General features: G+C 45.5%; 1 protein-coding gene across 2 annotated transcripts in view; it reads right to left on the reverse strand.

The window, feature by feature from the left end:
• Window positions 1–9447, reverse strand: part of SFMBT2 (Scm like with four mbt domains 2) — a 252747-nt gene extending 243300 nt beyond the window's left edge. The window contains exon 1 of one of the 2 annotated variants that reach the window (XM_004049039.5): window positions 9302–9447. The gene's annotated coding sequence lies outside the window, so the exon portion shown is untranslated. The other variant, XM_055353186.2, reaches the window with a different exon arrangement.
• Between the last annotated feature and the right edge of the window lie 17910 nt (window positions 9448–27357).

The following is a 27357-nucleotide window of genomic DNA, read 5'->3' on the forward strand; positions in this document are numbered from 1 at the left end:
CATTGCCAGGGAGTAGTTCTGTTTGGTACACAGGCAAGATGGTGACTACTGAGTATTTAACATTTAAAAAAAAAAAGCCCACCTGGAAAGAAATGTCCTTTCCAATCTGGAGATGGGAAAAAATAAAAATGACTCCAAATACAAATGCTTCCTCTATAGTTGTGAAGTGTATACCTTGTAAAAGAGTCAGAGAGATTTTTCTCTAATGAAAAGATAGTATATTTGTCCCAGTGCCAAAAGCTTAAGTAAACATGTCTTCCGCCTTTTAAAGCAGGTTTTTAAACTATACTTGCGCCTAGCAAATATTCTATTCTGCCATCCATCGCAGGAAAAATCAAATATAGAGGAGGGTGAAGATGAAAGGTATTAGCCGGGGTCACACCAAAAGCCCTAAACCAGAAATGGGGTTTCTGAATTCCCAGGACTTGGTTTACTCCAACCATCAAACTATGGTTTATTTATAATACCCCAAATTTAGTGCACTTTCTAAAAATAATACCAACTGTGAAAATTCAGCCACTTCAATTTGGCAAAATTTGACTTTTTCCCTGGTCCATTAAAAGAAGTAGAGTTATTTTCCACCAATATAGAGCAAGAGCCTTTGATTCTCCACCTTCATAGTCCCAGGCCAACAGTACCACGGAAGGGGTCTACAGGCAACTGGCAAGACTGAGGAGGCACAAAACTGTGTGTACCTGGGACTCGCAAAAAGAGCAGCTGTGGTGTCAGTCTTCAGTTTTCTACATGAAAAGGAAATAATCCAATAAAAGACCAAAAACTAAAGTTCACTCTAAAATGTCCTCATCAGTGGCCAACACTGTTTAGAAGAAAAAATTCTAGCTCTCTTCCCCCAGCTTTCAATAGTGTCTTCGTCATTTCTACCAAAGGCTTTTATTTAAAACATATTCTTACCTACATTCAAGGGGAGAAAACTGATTTATATTGAAACCAATTATTTTCTAATCAAGATGAAATTTCAGAAATTCAACACTTTCCAAATCTTAAATGGTCAATTCATATGACAGTAAACAACACTGTGTCCTAACTGAGCATCTGCACTTATACATTTAAAAACAGTAATGTAAGCTTCACTGAAAAGCTCTGCTCTCCCACAGCCATCTGAACGAAATCCAAAAAGAGAACAATCTAGTCTTACCCCATTTCAAAATTAACTACTAAACACAAACCCTATTAGAATGACCCTGGATAACCTCTCCAAAGACTCAATCAAACTCCTTATCAATAAAATAAATATAACAGCCCCCACCTATAAAAATTAGGTAAGTGAATGGTTTAAAGTGCTAGGCAAGACCAGGCATGGTTGCTCACACCTGGAATCCCAGCACTTTGGGAGGCCGAGGCAGGAGGATCACTTGAGGTCAGGAGTTCAACACCAGCCTGGCCAACATGGTGAAACCCCATCTCCACTAAAAACAGAAAATTAGCTGGGTGTGGTGGTGTGCGCCTGTAGTCCCAGCTACTTGGGGGGCTGAGGGGGGGAGAATTGCTTGAACCCAGGAACCACAGGTCGCAATGAGCTGAGATCGCAACACTGCACTCCAGCCTGGATGACAGAGCCAAAGTCTGTCTCAAAATAAGTAAATAAATAAAAATAAATAAAGTGCTACACAAGTATCTCACACACAGTAGTAAGCAATCAAGAGGTTACAATCTTAAGACAATGTATAAGACTAGGATTTCAAATCTAGCTCTCTCTCCTGCTGGCTGGCGCTCTGGGCAAGTAACTCAAGCTCTCTAATAATGCCTGTCTCCTCGGTAAAAGGAGGATGACAAAACTCTCCTAAAATAGATGAAATATAAATATGAAGCAACAAGAAGAGTCACTGGCCAACAGCAGATATTTAAATAAGCAGCTTTTTTTTTATTTTTAAAAGTATTTGAAGGACTGGATTGGAATGCTCCTAACACAAAGAAATGATAGATGCTTGAGGTGATGGATCCCAACGACCCTGATTTGATCATTCCACACTGTATGCTTGTAGCAAAATATCACATGCACCCCACACATATGTATGATTAGTATGTATCCATAAAAGCTTCTTAAACATCTAAAAATATTTTTAAAATAAAGAGTATTTGGAGTAAACAGGTAATTTCACATCAGATTAATTCACAATCCTTTCACTGCTAAATCTCTAGACCTACAATCCAAATGTCCCATTCCTTGCAGGTGCTCATTTAAGTTATACTTAAAACAAGACTTTGTAGGAACCTAGAGTTGGAATTCCACACTCTTGTATCATACCTTAAAGTATTCAGTTCATATATTAGTGTTGATTGAAATGGAGGGGAAAGAAAACAACTTGCCAAGTTTGGCAGAAAGCAGGGAAGGCATACCTTAATATCTGTTTGTAAGACATCTTTTTCTTGGCCAATAAAACCACAGGGAAAAACTCACAAGATGAAAACCTGCCGCTTCTCCCCCATGTCCCACACCTCCATACCCTTCTTGTCTAATCACAGTTGCTAACATTATTTGTCCTACTTTGCAGAAGTCACCAAATGCTTTAGCAAGCCCTGGATCTATCAAAATGTGTCATTTTTGCTTTTCAGAAAATGAGAAAGGAATGAAACAGAAAAACGCAATGGATTCTTTGTTTCATCAATGTCATAGACATCTATCTCATCACATGAATGGAAGCCTAGACGTGTCATCTCATCAATAACCTGAGGGACCCTAACCATCAGTGCATATTGACATATTACCGCTTTTGCTTTTTAAAATTTACTACAGGCCAACCAGATGGGAAGTGTTAAGGTGGCATCTTTTCATCAGCACAGTGATGAACTGATCATGCAAAACCAATCCTGAAGGATTTTACTTGGAAACATTACATGAATCATGTGACACATTCTTTCTTATACTAAAAGTTCTAAGCAGACTATCTTCCCTTCCTTACAATACAGTCTTGTAAACATCTTATTTACACTTGACTTAAACATAGCCAACACTTGTTTTAGCCAACAAGAGTATTTTTCTTAGGAATTGTCCCAGAAATTTTTAGTCTAACAAAGAGAGGAAGTACTGCCCAGCGGCCAAACCTGAACCCTAGGAACGGAAAACCCTGAACTTCAGAGTGGATGCTCACACTCACTTGCTGGCTACCAGAAGGCTGCAATCATCATCCATATCATAAACATGCACCCATGAGGTCCAAGCACCCTCCCATCTGGAATGGTGGGGTACACTGTGCTATCTGGAAGAGTCTCTTTGAGCCTGGAAATTATTAGAACAAGATGACATCAGGTGTTTCCTCATGGCTTGTATTCAAAGGCACACTGCTCTAACCCAGTCCATACCTTTATGGGGTTATGTGGGAAAGCCACATATGTATAAGCCTCCATCTTCTCTACCCTTCGCCTTTTCCAGAGCACAGATGAAAACACGACCCCATGTGGAGCTTACCTCACTTAACAATAGCACTTTACTCTGCAGCAGGGACCCACAGCTCAGCTGCTGCCTTCCCAAGCACGGTTGCGCATGGATGTCACCTAAGGCCAGTCATGTTTTCATCATCCTTTAGGGGAACATAAGTATGAAAGATGAATCTCTTGGGCCTATCTGCATAGATGTACTGAATCACAGATGTATTTTTCCCAGATAGAAGCACAGTGATCTTTGAGTGACATTCCAGGCTAGCACCTTTATTTTGTAGATAAGGAGGTTGAGGCTGAGAAAGATGACTCACTTGTCCCAGATCCCACAGCTGAACAGAACCATCTCCACCTAGACACTAGGCCCGATTCCCCCCACCACCACCCCCCCTCTCTCTGTCAGGAATCTTCCTTACCAGCTAGTGTTAACACATCCTGGATCACCAAACTGAATACACACATTGACTTCCTGGTTTGTTGTGACGCATAATTTCCCAACATTTTTTTTTTTTAATTTGTATGATGGGGGCAATAAGTTGCTGCTGAGGCAACATAATATAAGAATGGTTAGAAAAACCACAAAATGCATCCTGAATTACAGGTCCCAATGCCATTTTGGTACAAAAACCTTTATGAGTTCTTACTTTAGGGCAGAGTAAAATTTCCTTCTGACCACTGCACCCATGAACCTCAAAAGTACAGAGTAATAAAATATAAAGAGAGAAATGTCCAACCCTAGTATACTAGAACTGTAGGTCATTCAAATCCCACAGTGAACTATTTTTGTTCAAATTATTAAAAAAAAAAAAAAAGAGAAGAAAAAGAAAGAAAAGTCTGATAATCTGACAAAAATTTTTAGGCATAAGTGTAGGGCCTGGGGAGAGTAAATTTCCTTCATGGACTTCTTAGATCCCAAAAGTATCAATTACATGGAACCTCATTTTCTTACTGCTCAAAGCAATGCTTCCATCGCTCACTATTTCTTCTCAAATGTGGGAGTCCTTTGGGGGCAGTGATAAAAAAAAAAAAAAAAAAAACCACCTTAGCTAGAGTGGGCAGCAATGGAAAAATGGATAAATGTTTAGTACTCCCAGGAAAGCTTTATGATGAAAACGAAACAGGGAAGAGTCAGGAACCTTTTCTGGCTTTTTTAAAGTCTTGACTTTTAAGTCAAGAATCGTGAAGCCAGTTATTTATAACAACCAATGTTAACAAAAAAAATAGTCTATAATGTCTGCAAGAACGCAGGAAGAGGAAAAACTCTGCGATGTATGACTTCCATCATTACTGAAACGCATCTCCAGCAGGACCTGCTGTTTGAGGTTCAGGATGGATGTATCCCAATGGGAAATGGGAAACAGTTCCCACCTCAGCAGGCCTCCACCGGCACTTCTACAGCACATCAGAACAGAGTGGTTGACCACTCTCTATTCCAGGATGGGGGCTGCGAGACCCCCGGCTCGGGGCAGTGTTCTGCACTGGCCCAAGGATGGGTCCTGCAAGCAGTAAACTGTTTGGTGGGGACCTGGAGGGTTGGCGGGGGGGTGAGGGGAGGGAATGGGGGAAGTGCGTGGGTGTCTCCCACTCTCTTGCAGGCAGGCAGCTTGGTCCCAGCAAGAGCAAAGATAAGATCTGAGAAGTATTTATTTATGGAAGGGAGAAAGCAGAGTGTGTGCAAATTTAATGCTTAGTAGGGAAAAAGCAGGAGACCTCCTATCTCCAGGGCGGGCCTAGGGAACAATTCCTGCTGAGCAACAAGGCCTCTCCCCTCCCCCACCCCACTTACCCGCTCAACTCCCTCCCCACCCCCAACAGCCTCCCCAGGAAACGAGGCCACGTTTAAGCCTGTTTTCTCCTTTTCTCCGACCTGCTGGAACATGGGTCCTTTCCCTTGGTGTAGACACGCTAGTAGGTCTCCCAGTTCCCTTCTCTACGGTGCAAGAGTGGAGAGGGGATGGAGAGTGGTGGGCAGCGGCAACCGAGCCAGATCCAAGACGGGTCGGCCTCGTCTAAATTGGTTTCCCACCAATGGCCTCGGATCAGCCGCGGCTGTGCTGCGGAAGCCCTCAGGACGCGGCTGGGGTTGGTGCGCGGGGCCCCGGAACCCCAAACCCGGCTCGGTTCGGCAAGGTTCAGGGAGACAAGGTAGAGAAGGCTGGGGTGAGCGAGAAGTCGGGCGGCCAATCGTCAGGGCCACGAGCCTCGCCTTGCCTTCTTGGAATCCCACCCAACTTTAAAGGCCCAAAGATCCTGGAAATTCCGAAAGCGAAACTGCGAGCTGGTCTCCAGAAGTTTGGGAACGGTCTCCCAGGCTTTCCAGCGTCGTCCCGGGATTCTCGGACACCACAAACGCCATCAACCACGAGCACCGGTGTCCGTGGCTATTGCCCCGCATGGTCCCCATCCGCGTCCCCGGGAACTCCCTCGGCTTTTAGCGCATCCAGGTCCCCAGCCCCAGCTACTGGTGCGCCCCGAGACCCTAGGTGCCAGAGCGGTGGTCGGCCAGGCTCCTGCCCAGTCTCGGCTCCTCCCTCCTCCCCACCAGAAGGAAAAACTTGGGCCCTTCGAGAACCCTGTGGAATGTTCTTTGTAATCAACTGTACATCCGCTTCCACGGCACGGCCTCGTGCAAAATCGCGGGTTTCGGGGCCTTGGAGCAAATTGTGCGCTTGTCAGCGGCGACGTCAGGAGGACAAGGGGAGGAGTTCGCGGCTGAAACTGCAGCTTCGCAGCACAGAGCCGTTTTAGGCTGCTCCCCACCTCGCGGGGCCCATGGGAAAGCCGGCCCCGGGAGGGCGCGCCCAAGCGCAGGCTGGAGGAGCCACGGACGCGTCCTGGCCGGCGCGTCGCCATCGTTCAGCCTCGCTGCCCAGGTGGGAGGGGTCACCTGCCGCGGGGTCTCCAAGCCAGTGCCGCTTGCTCCCGGCCCCCACCCACTGACAGCACGGCGTCTGAGTGACCCTGTCTAGCCTCGTTCTGCGCTCCTGCAAACCACGTTGCTGCGCTAACTACAAACCTGGCCAACATGTCTTTGTAACCCTATCATTTAAAAATGCTTCCAGGCACCTGGCCGCTGCCAGATCAGGTTCGCGGGCCCAGAGGAGGTCCTCCCACCTGCCCCTGCCAGCCCCGGGGACCGTGCGCCGCCGCCGTGTGGCCCCCGCCCACGAGGTCCCTCGGGCAGGAACCGCCGCGCGACCTCTGTTCAGCGGCCGCGTCCTGGCCACGGGCGACCCCTGTCGGGAACCCTGTTCCCGGCTAAGCTGCGTTCCCGCATTCCGGTGGCTCTCACCCGAGCTCGCGTTTGCTGGCTTTCCCTCTGGCTCCTGTGCCTGACCCCGATTTTGTCTCCGAACTCCACTCCCAGATCCTCCCCGCCCTGGAACGCCGACCTTTCCCCCGCACTTCGCCGCCCACTCACATCCCCCGGCGACTGCCCGGCCTCCATGCCCGCCAAGACAAGAAGACGCCCCTCTCCGATTCGCCGAGAGGGTTCCTAAGCCGAGCAAGGGACAATTTCTTCCCCAAACGCTGTCCCCATCCCCCACCTTCCCTAGAGCGCGAAACCCAAAAGTAAGGAAGGCAACCCCTCGCCTCGACCCTACGTGCTTGTCTCCCAGAGCCGCGCCCTCCCGCCTTTCTGCCCCACCCCACCACCACCACCACTTTGGTCTTCTCCAAGCTTCGGTCCCGGTCCCCCACCTCCCACCCCAGAGCGGCGTGGAGGAAAGCAGGAGCCCACTATTAAGTGCAGCGCGCCCCCTGCACACACGAAATCCGGCTGGCGTCTGCAGCCGGATTGCACCCAATACCCGGGACAGTTAGTCCTTTTAATAAGCACCTCCTCGCCCCACCTACTCGGGGATCTACCCGCGCAGGATCCAGCACACACAAGGCGAGAGCTAGCTCGTCTCCTAGAAAGCCAAAATAAATCACTCCCTCTGCCCTCATGTACTTTGCACCACGTGTCCGCAGTTTGTCACGTCAAATCATGGCAGGGTCTGGTTCCAAGACGCACACACACATTCGGGGTGGTTCTCTTTGACACACACACCCAAAAAAACTGCGCACACGCAGGCCTGCACACTAATCCACAGGCACACACGACAGTTGCGTTTCGGTGCCCTGGTCCGGGCCAGCGGCACTTCTCCATCCCTTTCCCCCCTAGCAATGGACTTGACACACAGACTCTAACCACGGAAAAAAAAAACGGGACAGCCCATTCCTTCTTTTTTTCCCCACTTAATTCGCTAAAGCGCTTCCTGGGGTAGCCAAAGAGAGTCGAAACTAAGGGGTGGAAACTTCAGCTGGGTTTTTTCCCACCTCAAAACCTTTATTTTCAGTTTTTAAAAGCCACCTTAGCCCGCCATATTGAAACTGGCACGGTTTCTAAAGACTCCTTCCCCGCAGTTGTGGCGCTTCCAAGAAAACACGAGTACGGATCAGGCTCTGGATGAGTGTCCGGCCACCGAGAATCAGCCACTTCCCACCCTCCAGGATCCCCCAGCTCCCTCCAGCCCCTTCCCACCGCCCCTGGTCAAAATCAATAAATACATCTAGCAGTTCCTACAGTTGCATTTTGGCGGATTTCTGCAAAACATACACACACACACACATACCCACGCACGCATATTAAAAAATAAACTCCAGAACCAGCTCAAGTTAGCAATTTTGAAAGGGGGTCGAATAAGAGGAGACAACCGGAAAGCCCCTAAGTGACAGGATATTACTTTAAAGAGAAAATAATGAACAAAAAGACCATCCTCGCTGGAGCACGCTCCAAAACTACTACTGCCAATTTTATTTCAGTTGCTCAGGCAAATGTTTCCAAGGGGGCGATTCCGAATGTCTGCACGATTTTTACCCCCAAGCCGGTCTCCGATTCCCCGTCCTCACCATCTTTTTCTCCCACCCAAACCAAAAGAAAGGGGAGACCCCAGCGCGGAGGAGACGCGGGAGCGCGGGGTAGGTAGCAGCGGCGGCTGCGTCGCTAAAATGAGTGCAGAAACGAGGAAGGTGGGCGGCGGGAGGGGACAGGCTGCGCCCGGGGAAGGAGGACACTTTGCAATTCCGGACGGACTCCCGCACGGCTCGGCTTTTCCGAGCCCGGAGACGCAGGCGAAGGGGACCCGGGAAGCAAAAATGACAACCTGGAGCGCACAGAGGAGTTTGAAGCTTCGCTCAAGTGCAGTCGCTTTCTTCTCCTGCCCTTCTCTTTCGCTCCCCTGCACCCTCCCCAGCCTTCCCCCACCCGCCACCTCCAACCCCAGCTCCCTCAGGCTTCCTTTCTTTTTTTTCTTTTTTTTTCCTTTTTTTTCCTAGGCTGGAAAAAGCCCCTGACCGGCGCACTCAACCTGCGGGCCGAAGGGCTGCTCTCCGGCCAGCCTGGGCGCCGGGGACAGCAGCCGGCGCGGCGTCCTACCTGGTGAAGTTCGTCCTGCCCTCGGCGTGGACCCAGGCCCCGGGCGCCGCCCGGGAGGGCACCGGCCTCGCTCGCTCGCTCGCTCGCCCGCCCTTGCCCGCTCGCTCCCCGCCCGCCGCCTCCCTCACGCGCCGGCTCCGGTCCTCCGACTCCCACTACAGCTCATTCCAATATGGCATCCTCTCTGTGCGCATGCTCGGCGCTCTTTTTTTTTTTTTTTTTAAGATTTTGTGTGTGTGTGTGTGTGTGTGTGTGTGCGTGCGTGCGCGTGCAGCGAACTCCTTCAACGACCTTTTCCAGCGCTTGCAAAATTTCTTAAGCCAATTAGCCTGCGGGACGTGATCGGCTCCTTCCTCAGCCAGCTCCGCGCCATTCCCTGCGCCTAAGCAGGCGGGCACCCCCAGGACCCTGGGACCTTCCACGCCCACGCGGCCTCCTCCCCACCGCGCTCCTCTTCCTCCTTTTTGTGAGCTCCCTCCATACATGATCTGCAGAAAGTTCCCATCGCTGGCGTTTCCGCACACCCCTCCGCAAGGACAACTGGGCAAACTCCCGTTTCCCTGGCCGCGGTTCGTGAGCTGGGTTTCCAATGGCTCAGTCGACCGTGTGCACAAACTTGCGCTTTATCCGCCGGGGATCGCTGGGAGCGGAGATAAATTCAATCCCCAGGGCAATCTTGGCCCCGCCCGCCCCACCCCACCCTGTGCTTAAATAGAGCCTTTTCTTGAAGCTGCGAACATTTCCAGGCCCCTTGGGCAGGGCTGGAGGGGCCGAGGAGAGCTATTCGAGCGGAAAGGTGCCCCGAGGGGCAGGAAATTAAGTTGGGGCTGCCCGGGCGAGCTGCCAGGTAGCCGTGCTCTCCACGGCGTCTCATGGGGCACCTAGCTAGTGGCGGGCCTCATAGGGCGGGAAAAGAATCGTCGCTCACACCCCAGCAAAACGTGGCCCTCGACGGTCCGTTGGAGAGCCCCGGCGGCCGTGAGCCCCGGGCAGGGCTGGACGTCTGCGGAGCCCTCGGGCACTTTGTCCCGGGCGCCTGGGGAGGAACGCGGAGCTCCCAGGGCCTTAGGTGCAACGGCTGCGCAGAGCCCAAACGAAATGTCCCCAGTGCGGAAAAGCCGGTGACGCCCTGGTAGCAAGACCAAGAGCTTCCGAAGAACGCTGCGCCGTTAACTAGGGGGCCTCGTAGAGATGCCTGTGTGGGCCTGCATTGTATATTTCTGCGAAATAGCGAATGGACACGTTTGCTCAGGGTTTTTATGGTTGCCAAAGGGGGTAAAATTACCCAGTCCCCCAAATCTGTGTCCCATGAATCCCTCTCATAGTACCCCTCTCCAGGGGGCCAAGAGGTCCTCCAGGTCCCCGTGGGTTCGCAGCTCCACCCGCCCTTCCTCGCCCTGCATCCCTAAGGAGAGGTGTCCGCTCTGAAGGGCTAGGGGCCAGCCATGGAGTGAGAGGACCGGGGCTGACCACGCGCGGCACAGACAGGGGTCCTCAGGCGGGCCCTCTCCTGGACGGTGGGGCCGGAGCTGATCTAGAAGAAATACGGAGGGACGTGCCGAGAAGCCGCTCTCGCTTCGCCGCGACCCTGGAGAGCGCCTCTCCACCCAAAGGATCTGCCGAGCTGAGAGATCCAGGGCAGGCGTCCGCAGCCGTGAGGCCCCCTGCGCCGCCAGTATGGGAAAATCCTGCCTCCTTACACCTTGGAGAACGCTGGGCGACGACTAAAGCGCCTTCCGCCGGCCTGTCACTCCATGTGACACAGGAGCCACGTGAGACCCAGAAGAGTCCAGCGACTCGCCGCGCGGCGCACTTTAAACTCTAGCCTGAGTCTGCGACCCCTCCAGCTCTCCAGTCCCCAGCTGTTGGGGACATCAAGCCGGAGCCCTGGGCTCTCTGCCCTGTGGGTCGCTGAAAGCAGAGACTCCTCAAACCAACCGAACCGGGCGCATTAACCCTCTCGCCTGCACCCCGCTGCCTCCCGGTTGAGCCCCGAGGCGGCTCCAGGTAGAACCTGCTGGACTGACTGCGGCGTCCAGGAATCTGGAGTGTGGGCTCCAGACACTCTCCACGGTTTGGCCCCGGGTCTCAACACCCAAGTCGCCTCTTCTGGCTTCTTCACCACACAGCGGGGCCTGTGGGGAGGGAGGGGCCGAGAGACCCCTCGGCGCACCACTGTCCTCGAGGGGTCCCCACCCTGTGCACTGCTGAAGCGCAGGGCGCGCCGCGGAAGGAATGGCCCCGAGTACGGATCCCCTGCCCTGAGCCTCCCGCTCTTGGCCCGCGCTGCGCCTACCCAGTGGCCCTGGCCCTGCAGGGCGACAGCGGCGGCTCCCTCCCATTTGCGTCCCAGACCGCGCGGCCTCGCTTCGCTCCCAGGAGCCGACAGGCGCTTGCCCTGGTGCCAGCGCAGGGCTTCCCGGGGGCTTGGGGTAGGGGTGGGGGTGCGGAGGGGAGGGGGAGAACGTAATTTCCTTCTGCACGAGTCGTGGAGACGTGAGCTGCAACCAGCCACCGCGCTCTCTCCAGGCTTGTTTACCAGTTTTAGGTCATCATTGTGCACGAAACATTCTTTCATCCAAATAAAAGCAAATGCAGAAGAACACCTGATCCCAAACAGTGTATGACTGTGTGTTCATTATCTTACCTGGTTACTCCGAAGGAGTTGAATTTTTTTAATGTTTTGGGTACGTAGAGCCCGTATAACTTTGCTCCTGGGTCCACAAAATGGTGATTTTGGGGGAGGGTTACCTATCGTGATTAAGAAATATAATCAGGAAGTCGCAGCACACAAAGGTGGCATTGTTATTGTAAAAAAACTCCTTCCCTCCTATTTTTGTGTTGCTTTTTGCACGTGACTTTTTGAAGATTCCTTGATTTTCTTTTCTGCAACCGACCTCCATTCTCTTTTATCCAAGGGCACCAATGAGGCAAATGAAAATTGGTTAGGAGATTCCCTGAGGCAATTCAAGTGGCCCCTTCATCCCACTTCAATACCTTTCCACTTTCATTTTTATTTCAGAACCAGACACTTTAGGGATATATACCCAGATGTAGGTTGCACCCTAAATCAATTAAAGGTAGGAAAAAATTCCACATAGTCAGCAAAGTATAACGCGCTGACAAAAATTGTGACTGCTTTTTTAAAGTAAAGAAGGCTTATGCACTCCAGCTCAAACAGGGTCATGAAAATGTCATTATCAACACAAGATTTTTCTCTATACTGTTAATATTTACTAAAAATCTTGGCCAAAATAAGCGTTTGATCACACTAACTGTAGATATTATTTCATTCCTAAACTTTGCTTAAGCCATGAATTTCATCACTCTACAGATCAAGTTACCCCTTCACAGGGACTTTGGAATTCTTTAACATAAATGAGGCTAATTGGTTAATTGTAAAATATTTAGATGCTATTCCATTTGTCTAATGATACAGCACAAATTAGAAATATAAAATAACAATTGAAAAGTTTTTGTCTCATTTTCCGTGTATTCCTAAGCATTACATCACAAAAACTATTGCAGAGGAGTTGAAAAATTATATGTGTACTATTTATTCTCTTTATATTTAGGACATGTGATTACTTATATCTTGTTGCATTAGTCGTACCCAAGAAAAATGTTCAATTTGTACATACCTAGTCCATGTTTAAGTTATCACTTCCCACTGGGAAAAGGAAATGAACCAAAGAAAATAGAAGATAAACCATTATGCTTTCTTAATATAGAGACTCTCTAATGAACTATTAGACATACTAGCCTAACAGGAAAGCAGAAGGAGGAGAAAAAGAGGCCAGAACCAAATATTTGAAGAATTTGTACAACCTTCTCTTTACTGGAGCCTTGAAACCAAAACTTGTTTTTTCTTAGGCTACATAAGATAGTATTTTTCCATCAGGATCCTAAGGTCACAAAGAGTAAATCTAAATACATTCTCTCTTTTATTTCTTCACCTTTTTTCCTTATCTTCTATCCCCAATTAAAGCACTTAATGGTTAATGTATTGGGAGTCCAATGACCTCAGTCACTGCTTCATCACTAATTATCTGTGTGACCTCTGTAAGTCCAGCGACCTCTCTGAGCCGTTCTTTCCTCTTGGGTAAAATGAGGGGATTGGACTAGGTGCTCTGTGAGGTCCTTTCAGACCTAAACAGTGCTAAGCAATCTACCCCACCTCAAAGCCATAAATTGCTTTATATGGTATTCTGCCAATTTGATATAGCAATCAAATTCTGAGGTCACAGAGGATAAAAAAGAATTAAGTAAAAGGAATTTGTAGGGAAAGGGTATTAGGGCCTTCTTTGCCTTACTGCCCTTCAGTGAAGATACCATTCAGGTCATATTGTTGCCTTCTTTTGATTATTATTGTGTTTTTGCATTTACTGTATGAGTTTTGTGTTGCCCATAAAAGTGTGGGGGCTCTGGTGAGTGCATCTATGACAGTCCTTCTGAGAAAAGCCTGGTGTTATCGAGATGGCTTGTGAAAATAACTAGAGTTCTCAGTGAGTGTAGTGATGTGTATTGGTTCAAAAAACATCAGCACCTAAGAGAGCACTTTCTCATACATTTATAGAAATTTCAGAAACACACTATTGCGATTGACTCTTGTATAATTTGAAGGAATTTCAAGCTTCCTTGACAACAAGAGAAAAAAAATAATAGGGTACAGGGCATATTTTTAAAAGTACATGAAGGCCGGGTGTGATGGCTCATACCTGTAATCTTAGCACTTTGGGAGGCCAAGGCGGGTGGATTGCCTGAGTTCAGGAGTTCGAGACCAGCCCGGGGAACACAGTGAAACCCGATCTCTACTAAAAATACAAAAAAAAAAAATTAGCCAGGTGTGGTGGCATGCTCCTGTAATCCCAGCTACTCGGGAGGCTGAGACAGGAGAATTGCTTGAACCCAGGAGGCAGAGGTTGCAGTGAGCCGAGATTGCGCCATTGCACTCCAGCCTGGGCCACAGAGCGAGACTCTGTCTCAAGAAAAAAAAAAAAAAAAAAAAGGACATGAGGTCTGAACTCTCCTAGGACATTTATTGAAAGAGCCGAGGTGGTTTGCTTGTGGATGTTCCAGTTTTGACTAATGGCTTCTTTCTCCACTGAGAAGAACATCCTGACAAAACTCATTCCCAACTTCTGTGGCTGCTGGCTTGTACATCTGGATGCATGGTATCATGCCCTTCATTTGTGAATCTTACTGTGTATTAGGCATAATATTTTAGACTTTGTGGCCTCAGTTCCAGCCCTTTTGAGAGCTGCAGTCTATAGAGATTAAATGACAGAGGCCTTTTAAAGGACAGAGTTACCGAGCAGGGACTGGCTCTCAGGCCCTTTTAAAGACAGCAAAAATGAGACACAGGATTTATTTAGTATCTACTTTGCTCCAGACACTATTCCAGGTATTTTTTACATATATGATAACATTTCATAACTCCTAGTCTGTATTACGTGTAATATCCCTTTTAAATGGTTTGAAAATATGTTTTAAATGTATATTTCTTTACACATAAAGCTGAGTCCTCATCCACTGTCACTGTCATTGAAACACAGGTTGCGTCTCGGTTTTTTCTTGTGGAACTTGAGTTGTCTGGAACCATTTACACTTTCTAATTTTACCCCTTTATGACTGAGGGTATCTATTAGCAAAAACACACACACCCCAACTGGGTGCAGTGGCTCACACCTGTAATCCCAGCCCTTTGGGAGATTGAGGCAGGAGGATCGCTTGAGCCCAGGAGGTGGAGACCAGCCTGAACAACATATCCAGACCCTGTCTCTACAAAAAATAAAAATTAGCTGGGCATGGTGGCATGCACCTGTAGCCCCAACTCTTTGGGAGGCTGAGGCAAGAGGATTGCCTGAGCCCAGGCAGTAGAGACTGCAGTGAACTATGATCATGCCACCGCACTCCAGCCTGGGTGACAGAGCAAGATCATGCCTCAACAAACAAACAACCATAAACACAGTGCAGGTCAGAGATGTGGGTCTGTGACCCTAGAGCAGTATTTCCTCTGTGAATGATAACTGGCCTGAATGAGGTTGAATTTGACACCATGTAAAAGCATTAAGAGTCCCATTGAATTTATATTGCAAAATAGACTAAACAAACTAAAACAAGCGACCAAAAATCCCACATGAAAAAGCACTTCCATGAATAAGCACAGTGGACAATTTGTTACATTCACCCACTACCTTAATAAGTGCCCGGCTATGGTATACAAGAGGAGAGATACCAGTATTAGGCAGCTGGACTATCTCAGCTTTCGTGTAGCTTCAGCATCACCATCCTATTTGTTTTCACTGTGTAAGCTGCTTTAGATGATCTTAGTACAGAATAAATCATTATTATCATGATCAAAGAAGTGATAATTAGTAGATCTACAAAGACTTGATTTGCAGTGCCATCTACTGGAAACAGACATTGACTTGCTTTTAGATTTTTTAGATAGCTTTTTGTTGTTGTTTATTTTATTTTTTTAAATAAAGAATGTTGAAGAATACAGATATCAGTAGTAAGGGAAGAATTTGGTTCTTACTATATTTGATTACAGATGATGGCTTAGAAGCCCTAGCTACAAATAAGCTGAATTGTATTCTTATCAAATCATTCATCCTTTGAATGTTAGACATAAAGAGTACTTACATGTTTCTTTGAAAAGTAACATTGCTTCCTTTTCTTAAAATGAGTCACTTAAACCAGTTTTTAATATAGCACTATTGTTTTTTTCTTATCCCTTTAAAGATTGATTTTTTTTTTTTTACCCTTGTAAGTGCCTCTGAAATAGATATCGTTGCTGAATTCTTGGAGATTTTCATTTTAATTTCATACCTCGGGGGTGGGGGAAACTCAAAAGATTTTTCAATCAATTTTTTGAAGAGAAACTTACATAAATTAGATATAGAGGAAGATAAATGAAAAATAAAAACCAATCTCTGCTTACATTTTTCTCATTCAACAAATATTTACTGAGGACCAGATGTGTGCCAGGCACTGTTCTAGGATCTGAAATACAGTGAACAAGACAGATGAAGCCCTGTTCCATGACACTTATAGTTCATCAAGGACAGATCAACACCAAAGAAATGAATATCTAATATGTCATGTGGATGTCAGTGCCATGGAAAAGAGTAAAGCAGGGGGAGGTACAGGAAGTGACAATGACAAGTATGGTGTTGGGGGAGGATGACGTTTTTTATGAAAGTGGGTCAGGGAAGTGGCATTTGAACAGAGAGCTCCAGACAGCGGGAACAGTAAGTACAAAGATCTTGATATTGTCTTGGCTCCATTGGAAAGAAAGAATAAATTATACAAAAGTTTGATGATATTTAACACCACAGGCATAAGCTATTAACTTGTAACTTCTAACTTAAGCAAGAAGTGCCAGTATTCCCAGATGGGAGACAACACAGAGTGGTCAGTTCAAACACATACAGCAAATCCAAGCGTTCCCCAAGGGATCAAACCCAGTTTCCCTGAATTTAATTAGATTCTTAGGTTGAATGAGCCACAAACGTCACCTGGTCTGCCATCTCTCTCATGCCCAACTCCTCTCTACATTATCTATATTAGTCTGTTTTCACACTGTTATAAAGACATACCCGAGACTGGGTAATTGATTTATAAAGGAAAGAGGCTTAATTGACTCACAGTTCCGCAGGGCTGGGGAGGCCTCAGGAAACTTACAGTCACAGCAGAAGGGGAAGAGGCATGTCTTATATGGTGGCAATAGAGACAGAGCAAAAGAGAAAGAGAGAGCATGTGTGTGTGTGTGAAGCGAAGGAGGAGAGCCCCTTATAAAACCATCAGATCTGGTGAGATCTCACTATCACGAGAGCAGCATGGGAGAAACTGCTCCCATGATCCAATCACCTCCCACTGAGTCCCTCTCTCAATACATGGGGATTACAGGGATTGTAATTCAAGATGAGATTTGGGTAGGGACACAGCCAAACCTTATCATTATCCCTACAAATGACCATGCAGTCTGCTTGAACACCTCACTCCTCACTCCCTCCAGAGACAGCTCATTCCACCTTTGACTCCTCTTGGCAAATTCATCCTTACACTGAACTGAAGCCATTTCTCTGTTCTGTGGTGCTTGGGTGGCTTGCATGGCAATGGAGGAAGGCAAAAGTGTCACCCTCTTCCTATTCCTCACTAGACTGTGGCCTCTATGATCAGGAATCCCATGTAAACGTCCATGTAAAGCTGGCTCTGTAATGGACTTGAAATGAATCCATCCATCATCATTCATCACTCTGATCTCACCTACATAAAAACTCCTCAAGCACAGGATGGTTAGTGGAACTGTGTTTTCTCTATGTCCTTAAACCAATGGAAACAGAGCAGTTCACGCAACTGAAAGACCCCAATGTTTAAGTGCTCTTATTCACCTATCATTCCTTTCTTGGTTTGCAGTTATGCCGAATCAGAAATCAATTCCTTAGGGATAGCACAAATGAAAAAATCTAGAAAATATACAAATGCATCTGAGCAAACAATAGAGTACACTTGCTAATGACACAATTCCTTAAGCTAGGGAATTCATTACAACAGTTAACATCGATTGAGCACATACTCTGTGCCAAGCCCTCTTCCAAGAGCTTTATGTATCCTACCTCATTTAACCCCACAGCAAGCATGTAGGCAGTGTCATTGTCCCCACTTTATAGACAAAGAAACTGAGGGAGGGGCTGAGAGTGATTAAGCCAGCTGGTTGTGGATACATGACTAGTAAGTGTTGGAGCCCAAACTTGAACTCAGCCAGTCTGACTCTAGAGCCTGGGCACGTTTTCCCTAAACTCCATTCCCACGGTTTATGATAGTAGAGATGCCCAAGACTAAAGATAATGTATGGGACAGAAGATTGAAGGAACGTGGATCATTTAGCAACAGAAGAAAAGGCTAAAATGCAAAGGAGGGCCAGGGCAAGCTCATAAGCAATGCCAATGCTAATTTTTAAAATGGGTTGAAAATAGAAGGAATCGTGACTGTGGCCTGAATGGAACTAAGTTTGAAAATAAAAAGTGATGAGGATATTTGGAATGGGATAATAGCAACAACAATACGACACTACATGCCAGGCTCTGTACCAAGTGCTGATGTTCATTTGTCTTAATTTAACCTCATTGAATCCCAGGAGATAGTTGCTGTCATCATACCCACTTTACAGATGAGGAAACCACGAGCTGGAGGAGTTACGTAGCTGTTTGACATAACCAGCTAGAGAGCAGCAGAGCCATTATGTCAGTGGTCCAGTGAGCGAGCAAAGCTTTATCAGTATTTATGGCCACTCCTCATTGCTCCCATTACCACCTCAGCTCCACCTCCTGTCAGATCAGCGATGGCACTGGATTCTTATAGGAGCATGAACCCTATTGCGGACTGTACATGCCAAGGATCTTAGTTGTGTGCTCCTTATGGGAATCTAATGCCTGATGCTCTGAGATGGAGCTGATGTGGTGATGCTAGCACTGGGAGCAGCTGCAAATACAGATGAACATTAGCAGAGAGGTCTGTCTGCACAGAGACCATAATAAATCACTTGCAGACTCATATCAAAACCATATCGGTGAGTGGCAAGTGACAAGCTTCATCTGGTGGCAGGCTTTACAGGTGAGTTGATATACTTCAACCATACAGCTGCATCTGGTGCCCTTATAAGTATGTTTGAGACAACTTCAAATCTCCATACATTCTGGGTTAAAGTCAAAGGGGAATATCCTCAGATTGCCACAAAAGCACTGAAGAGCCTGCTTCCATCTACAACCCCCTATCTTTGGGAAGCAGGGTTTTCTGCAGTGACAGCCACCGAAATGAGATTACGGAGTAGGCTGGACATAAACAACACACTTTGGGTGTCACTGTCTCCCAGATGGGACCATCTAGTTGCAGGAAAACAAGCTTACGGCTCCCACTGATTCTACATCATGGTGAGTTGTATAATTATTTCATTATATATTACAATGTAATAGTAATAGAAATAAAGGGCACGATAAATGTAATGCACTTGAATCATCCCAAAACCATCCCCCACTGCCCATCCATGGAAAAATTGTCTTCCACGAAACCAGTCCCTGGTGCCAAAAAGGTCTAAGACCACTGCATCACGTTGCATGGCATATACATGTTCTCATGTTCATGTTATTTAAGAGTCAAAATCATTTGTGTTGATTGAAGTTTGGGCTACCCTAAGGCATTACTAAAAGCCAGTGGTTATTATCTTTTTACAGAATTCACCAGAGGCCTCTGGAAGCCCCCATGGTTCTGTTGCATGCACATGTGCACCATGAGGCCGCATGTTAGAGTGGAGAGAGCCTGTAAACGGAAGACAGATGATCTTGCACTTAGATCCCAGCTTTGCCATTATTAGTTTTGCTTCTTTCCTCTCTCTCTCTCTTTTTCCCTGTCTCTTCCTCTTCCTTACCCTCTTCAGTTTCCTCTGTTTAAAAAAAAGGACTAAGAAAACCTACCCCTACCCTACCCACCAAAATATTATAAAGACTAAATTTCTCTTTTAGAGAGGGAGGCTGGCACTTAACAGAGGCTTCAGAAGTATGACCTCCTCCATCTCCCATCTACTCATCTGCCACCTGTTCAAAATACACATCATTCATAGCATTTTAGTACAAGCTTATACTACTCTTCAATACGCGGCCAATAATTCTATATTGATTACAAATCAGATCATATCCCAGATTTGTTTTCTACATTTCCATGGACTTGCACCCTCTGTAATTGCTCTTTCAGCCTTCCTTTCTGGCTTTTTCTATTTTATTTGTTTTATTAGTCAATAGTTACATCTTCCTGACAATGCAAATAAAATATTCCAAACAAGAATGTAGCTAGCAGCTGACTCATAAGATATTAAAAGGCCTTGAGTCATATTGTACTCATTGAAAACAAAGCCTTCACATATACCAATGCTTTATTACTTTCATGAAACTTAATCTTTGTCAAACCCTGAAAGGATAGCTAATTTTAATGACCAATTTGAAAAGCAGACAATGGGAGTGATAGCATATTCCTAAACAAATTGTTATAAATTTACACGAAGCCAGGCATGGTGGCTTGCATCTGTAATCCCAGCTACCTGGGAGGCTGAGGCAGGAGGATCACTTGAGCCTCAGAGTTTGAGGCTTCAGTGAGCTGTGATTGTGCCACTGCACTAGGCCTGGGTGACACAGCAAGACCTCCATCTCTCAAAAAGAAATTCCTATGAAATGAGTAGTTATAGAATAATACTGCAGACCAGAGTAGTGAACAAAAGAATAAAGAATGAAGAGACCTGGATTCAAATCCCATGGTGCCCCTAAATAGATTATTTGCAAGTCAATGATTTTATCTGAACCTCAGATTGGCCATCTGTGAAATGGACATAATTATCTCTTACTGGCTGGGCATGGTGGCCCACTTGGGCCACTTTGGGAGGCCGAAGCAGGCAGATCACTAGGTCAGGAGTTCAAGACCAGCCTGGCCAGCATAATGAAACCCCGTCTCTACTAAAAGTACAAAAATTACCCAGGCACGGTGGCATGCACCTGTGATCCCAGCTACTCAGGAGGCTGAGGCAGGAGAATTGCATGAACCCAGGAGACGGAGGTTGCAGCGAGCTGAGATCATGCCACTATACTCCAGCCTGGGCGACAGAGTGAGACTCCATCTTAAAAAAAGAAAAGAAAAGAAATAACCTCTTACTTTATAGGATTGAGAGGAATTAGAAGGTTGCAATATGCCCAGTGACCAGAGCAGAGCATTGAGTTGGGTGCTAAAAAACATTTTTTTACACTCCCTTTAATAATAAAATAAGTTTCCAATTCTAGCCCAAGGAACAGGCTAACCTGGAATTCAGAAATGGAAGAGTCTAGCAAAAGTCTCAAGACTCAAATTGAATCTTGATTCATGTGAATTTGGACAAACAACTTAATCTATTTTTATCAAAGATAGTCCTCAGGAAAAGTGACACTGATAATGATGGTTACCTTGGTGCCTTCCTACCTGGGGCATGTTGTAAGACAATGCTATCATCGGGGTCATTGCGACTTATTACTGCTTTATTCTAATCATCGTGCTAGACACCATTTGCTTTTGTATGTGTTCTCTTGTTTCCAACTGCTTTGAGCTCTTAGGAAGTACAGAGCTACAGAAATTTAAGGTATGGCTGGCATTTCTCCTGAGTCTTTTGTTGGCATGCCTTTAACATCTAAAGAAAAGGAGGAGAAGGAGAAGAAGCAGAAGAAAAGGAGGAGGGGGAGGAGGAGGATGAAGAAAGGAATATTTGGAAAGCCAGGAAATTATTTGAGACAGAAATATCTCCATCTCTTTTTCTCTTGCCTCTAAATAGTATAAACCATGTTGAATGAGCCAATATTTTCCAGTTTAAAAAAATACCAGGTGTTTTTTTCTTCATTCCTTTTGCCAACTAAGAAAAAATGTTTAGCAATTTTTTAGTAGTGAAAAAAAACATGTCTGAAAATTAGAACCTGAGTCTGATAGACCACAGTCATTGGTACATAGAATGAGCTCCACGAATGTTTGCAGAATTAGATCCTGGCTTTGGCATTGACCTGAAGGTAAACTACGTGGTGATACGTCTCCTTCTCTCCCTTTCTGTAAATGAGAGTGATAGTATCATGTGCACCTTTTTGGAAAGATGGTATGAAAGTCATTACAGTTCCACCACGTTCTGAGCTTCTTGGACCAAAAGGGACAATGAAGATTTTGTTTTTTGAAAGCAAAGGTTGTTTATGCAGCTTCCGAGTGACTGATGTGCTCCACATATCCATTGTTTGCACTCCTGGGTTTATTTACTTTGAGTTTTGTCATTCTGGGACAGGAGGAGACATCCTGCTGGGGGGAAGCTGCAGGGGTGAGCTGCAGATGCTTTGAATAAGAAGGCTATTTTCATCGACTTAATTTTAGTGACATAAGAATCTGGGGGATGCTGGGGCTTGCCTGGAGACTCTCAAACTGGAGAACCCTGGGGGTAGAAGGAAAGATCTCAAAGTCGTTCTCATGGCCAACTCTGCAGCTTTGCCAGCTTCAAAGAGCCATCTCAATGTGAACTGTGCTCAATATTCTTAATATTGCTGAATTGAGGGGGTAAACCCCAATACGGTCAGTGGCCCACTCCATCCCAGTTTTCTGCTCTGATATTTCTTCACAGTATGTTATACCATATTCTTTTATTATCAGTCACTAAAGACAACTATCTTTTCTTTTTTTTATTGACCAATATATTTATAAACTGCCACACCAGTGACAACTATACTTTAGTAACAATTTCTGACAATTCTAGTGCATTCTAGTCTTGTTTCGGTAAACAGATGGTGGTGCCCTATTCAACAGATGCTGCTGAGTGCTTTGGGCTCCACCTCCAAACACGCGCTGAATTTTTGAGTTTTTACCTTTTGAGCACTGCTCCGCTCTAAACCAAGTCACCAAGCACCCCCAGACTCGGATGAGCTCATGGCAGGCACATCCTCACTGGGCTCCCTGAGTCTACTCTCACATCCTACCCTTGGTTCACGACACAGAGGCAAGAGGGTGAGCTCTCAAAAAGTGAGTCAGATCACACCAGTCCTGGCTCAAAACGCTGCAGTGGTTTCCCACCCGACCGGAGGTGGAGCTGAAGTCCTCGGCACGGCCTGTTTGCTTCTGCTACCCGCTTCCCTTCCAGCTGCTTTGTCTAGTAAACTTGCGCCCTGGCGCTGCTGGGGCCACTCCAGTCGAGGTCTAATGCTGTTCCTTGCACAGGCAGACTGTGCTCCTTTCTCAGAACCCTTGCATCTGCTGCCTTCTGTCCCTGGGATACTCTTGCTCAAGATGCTGGCTTGCTTGTTCCTCTATCCCCTTCAGGTTTCAGCTTCTCTGATCACCCTATATTTGCAAACACTGCATCCCCCAGGGCCCTATACCCTGCTCTATTTTTCTGACTGATACTTATCATCACCAGTATCACCTTGCTTTTTCCTTATGAATTCTGTCTCTCCCACTACAATAGTACCGTGAGAGTAGGGACTCTATCTTATTTATAGCTGTATCCCCAACCCATAGAACATGATCTGGCTCACCGTAGATACTTAGTAAATATTTGTTGAATAAAAGAGGAGAGAAGTATCACAAACACAAAGCCTATCTCTGAATAAGGCTGACATGAATGTTTTGCATTAATGATAGATTTCATGTAATCTGCATTTGTACACAAAGCAGGAACATATTCAAGTGCAACACGCCTTCGGAACACGTGAGTGAGAGGCGAGGGTGTGCATTGTGGTTTAGGAAGGCTCTTGTACATAAGCATGGGAGAAACGGAGAGATGTCTTGCAGTGAAACACTTCGCCTTATGAAAAAACAACCTCATTTGTTTGATCCTTGCCATGGTTCCAAAAAGGATTTGAGGCCAGAGTTGCAAATTGTCTTCCTTTTTCCCTTGACTTTCTATGCTTCCAAAAAAAGAAAAAAAAATGTTTTGAAGGACTTTTTGCTCTCAAATTTTTAAAAATAGATTTCCAAGTAGATTGCAGGCATGATCCAAGCCTTGCCTCATTAGTTACCTTAATAGTCCTCTGATTATAATCCCACATTTATAAACCCGCACTTGTAGAGAGTGGATCCTTTAAAAACCCAGTGAATTCCATTAGGACTGACACATGCAGGGACCTCCAGGAGTTAAGGGTCACTGCTGGATGTCAGCTCAAACCTTCCCAGTAACTCTGCTCTATTGGAAGACCAGAGCTCAGCAGCAGGAGACACTCAACTTTCACTTGTTGCCCCGTTCAGTAAAAGCAAGATCCTAAATGAAAAACTGACCAACGTAAATAGCAAGAAACCAGCTTCCCATCCAACTCAGATGTAAGTAGCTTGATCTACATCTCAAAATGGTTGAAATGTAAGCCATGTTCCTTCTCTTATTTTATAGGTCATTGTAAGTAGAGAGAAACAGGAGCATTGACTACACTAAAGATGACTACTACATAGATTAGTAAAATGTGATCATGTAAATTCTGCTAGTTAATGTCTAGTCTTTAGTAATTCTCCATGATCGCGTACAGTAATTCTACACAATTGGGTTTACATGGTGTCGTGCAGGTAATGCTGAACCACAATTTAGGTTTGCATTCGCTTCCTGTTCAGCCTTTCATTGGCTCTATAAACTTGAATGAAGGATTGAACCTCTTGCACTCCAAATTTCTTTGTATTAAAAAAGAGACAGAAAAAAACTAAAGTTGCCATTAGGCCTTATAAATCTAATAATTTCTATTTCACTCTCCTACTTGGATGCAAAGTGTCATCCAGGCTCAGAGATCTACAGAGCTATTCTGATCCCCTTCCAATTCTACCTACCCCCTTGCCATTAAGGAAAACATTAACTATGACATCAACATTAGCAGCGCATGAGTCCATTCTCAGAAATAACTCAAAGCTTCAAGGGTGCAGTAAGGGATTTCCTTCCAGAAAGCAGAGACACAAAAATGAAATTCAACCGGGATCATCAACCATAGTTTATCTCCAAGACCCAATCTCATCCCTTCCACCATGTTCCTACCTGGCACTCTATAGATGATGCTGGAGGTAAACAACCCTCATCCCTTCCAGCCACGGGAGACAAGAGATATTATCCCTTTAGTTCCTACATATAAACCACAATGCACCTCTGTTCCATGGAGGGACACCTGGGGAGAAATGACTCATTTCTTTAGTCATTCTATGCCTTTTTTAAATTTCAACTTTGTAGGCATATCTGTTGCCCAGATATTGAACTTCTGTAAGTATTGTCTAAGAAAATAACAAGACAATTACATAAATATGCACGAATAAAGGTTTTCATCACAGAACTGTTGAAAATACTCACCTAGACAGGGTTGATTAAATCAACTAAAGTACCTGCACACAATAGGACATAATATGGGCATCATTACGAATGATGTTGTAGATATGTATTTTTTTGACCTGAAAAGCATTTTTAGAACATTTTGTATACCATGATCTTGTCTTTGTAAAAAAATGCATTTATATATGCCTGGAATCACAGATGTGAAAACGCTAAGTACGTGGTAGTAGTATAAGTAATATTACTTTCTACTTTATAATTTTCATACCGTGTGTCACATAACAAACATACCTCTGTTAATTAAAAAAAATTTATTTTTAGTAGCCAATACCTGCATATGGTACAAAATTGGAAGCATACAAAAGAGTAAACAATAATAATTAAGGCTCCCTTTTCCTGTAGTGCCTTCCAGAAGGTAATCACTGTTACTTCTGCCTTCCCTAATCTTCCTGAGATAGTTTATGCTTATCCGTATATTGCTTTTATAATCAGAAAAACAATAATAGTAGTTCCATTTTGAAAAAATAATTTCTGCAAGATTAAAATTAAGTCTTTAGGTGTTAAATAAAATGGAAGGACTGAAACAATAATACGACGACTTGGATTTTCTTTTTTGTTTTGCGATAGAGCAGTGGGCAGGAAATACCAAATGTGTTACTTAACTCCTTAGTACGTAATAGCCCTTCTTTATTATTATTATATTACATATATTTAAGTACATGTTTTTCTTCCCCATAAGACTACAATTTTCTTTTTAAGAGACAGGGTCTGACTCTGTTGCCTAGGCTGGTCTTAAATTCCTGGGTTCAAGCAACCCTCCTGCCTCAGCTGCCCTAGTAGCTGGAATTACATGGCCTGAACTGTACTTTTTTTTTTTTTTTTTTTTTGAGACAGGGTCTCACTCTGTTGCCCAGGCTGGAGTGCAGTGGTGCCATCTTGCTCACTGCAACCTTCACCTCCCGGGTTCAAGCGATTCTCCTGCCTGGCTTCTAGCTTCTTGAGTAGCTCACAGGCGTGAGCCACCACGCCCTGCTGATTTTTTGTATTTTTAGCAGAGACGGGGTTTCATCATGTTGGCCAGGTTGGTCTCAAACTCCTGACCTCAGGTGATCTGCCTGCCTTGGCCTCCCAAAGTGCTGGGATTACAGGCATGAGCCATGGCACCTAGCAGACTGCACTTTTTTTTTTTTTGAGTCAGAGTCTGGCTTTGTTGCCCAGGCTAGAGGGCAGTGATGTGTTCTCTGCTCACTGCAACCTCCACCTCCTGGGTTTAAGCAATCCTCCTGCCTCAACCTCCCCAGTAGCTGGGATTACAGGCATGCACTACCACACCCAGCTAATTTTTGTACTTTTAGTGGAGACAGAGTTTCACCATGTTGGCTAGGCTGGTCTCGAACTCTTGACCTCAAGTGATCCACCTGCCTGGGCCTCCCAAAGTGCTAGAATTACAGGTGTGAGCCACCGCACCTGGCCAGACTGCACATTTTTTGAGGTGCAACACAATTTTATGTCCTCCATACTGCCTACATATAATACAATAGTTATAAGATTTTAATTTCTAATATTTACAATTTATCAAGATTTAAGTAACTGTTAAATAATAATTTGTATACAGCAAGCAGGAAATATATACTTGCTGCATGGAAAAGTAAGTGATATGGTCTGAAACAAGATTTAATAGTTGGATCTTGAATCGCAACGTTAGCCGATGCCTGTATCGCACTCACTGTGTGCTAAGTATACTTCTCAGTACTTGACGGGAATTAACCCACTTAATCTTCTTAACAGTCCTGTGAAAAATGTTCCTATTTCACAGATAAGGAAACCAAGGCACAGAGAGAATAAGCATTAGGTTGGTGCAAAAGTAGTTGCAGTTTTTGCCTTTTTTTTTTTCTTTTTTGCAAAAACTGCAATTCCTTTTGCACCACCCTAGTAATTTGCCCAAGATCATCCCATGGGGGAGAGAACTAAGCTGGGTCCCAGGTCCAGGCAGCCTAGCCCTATGTTAGTAACCCAGTACCTTTCAACTAGGCATCTGAAAGTGTTTTATGGCGTATAGGTAAAAATAGACACACTGTTTTAATAAGGCACATGGCTATCGTCGTGCCTAAGAGAATGGTCTTGCATCACCAGCGGAACTGAGAGCTCTGAATCTCAGCCCTGCTATGGCCACACTCTTTCACCTGAAAACTTTCAAAAGCTGCCTCATTGGCAGGCGACAACTACAGTCCAAGTGACAGAAAGGAAACACAGTGAATATTTTTCATTTCATGGCTATTAATCAAGTACTCAAAGAACATGGAAAGGTATCACAGGGAATGTGGCTGGAGCGTGAGGCAATTGGATAAATGCCTCGGTCTGTGGCCTGCAACTTGGGTGAGTTGAATGTATTATTTTCCAAGCTTGTGGCTTTCATGAAAAATGGACTGTGTCCAGCATCTGATAGAGATGCCAAACACACACTGTAAACAATTAAAAGCAAAACCTAAGGTGGGCCTTTTGCAGGGTGATAAGAGAAGGCAAGATGAGAAGTAGTGAGCTAAACTCCATGAACGATTCAAACAACATGATGACAAAACAAGAATCCCTGTGTCATCTAAAGAAACATCGAGATGAAAGGAAACTTGTGAATTCCCATTATGACCCAAAATGTGGCCCTCAGACTGGCATCATTAGCATAACTTTGGAGCTGGGTGGAAAT

The sequence above is a fragment of the Gorilla gorilla genome, chromosome 8 (genome assembly GCF_029281585.2).
Source record: "Gorilla gorilla gorilla isolate KB3781 chromosome 8, NHGRI_mGorGor1-v2.1_pri, whole genome shotgun sequence".
Taxonomy (NCBI): domain Eukaryota; kingdom Metazoa; phylum Chordata; class Mammalia; order Primates; family Hominidae; genus Gorilla; species Gorilla gorilla.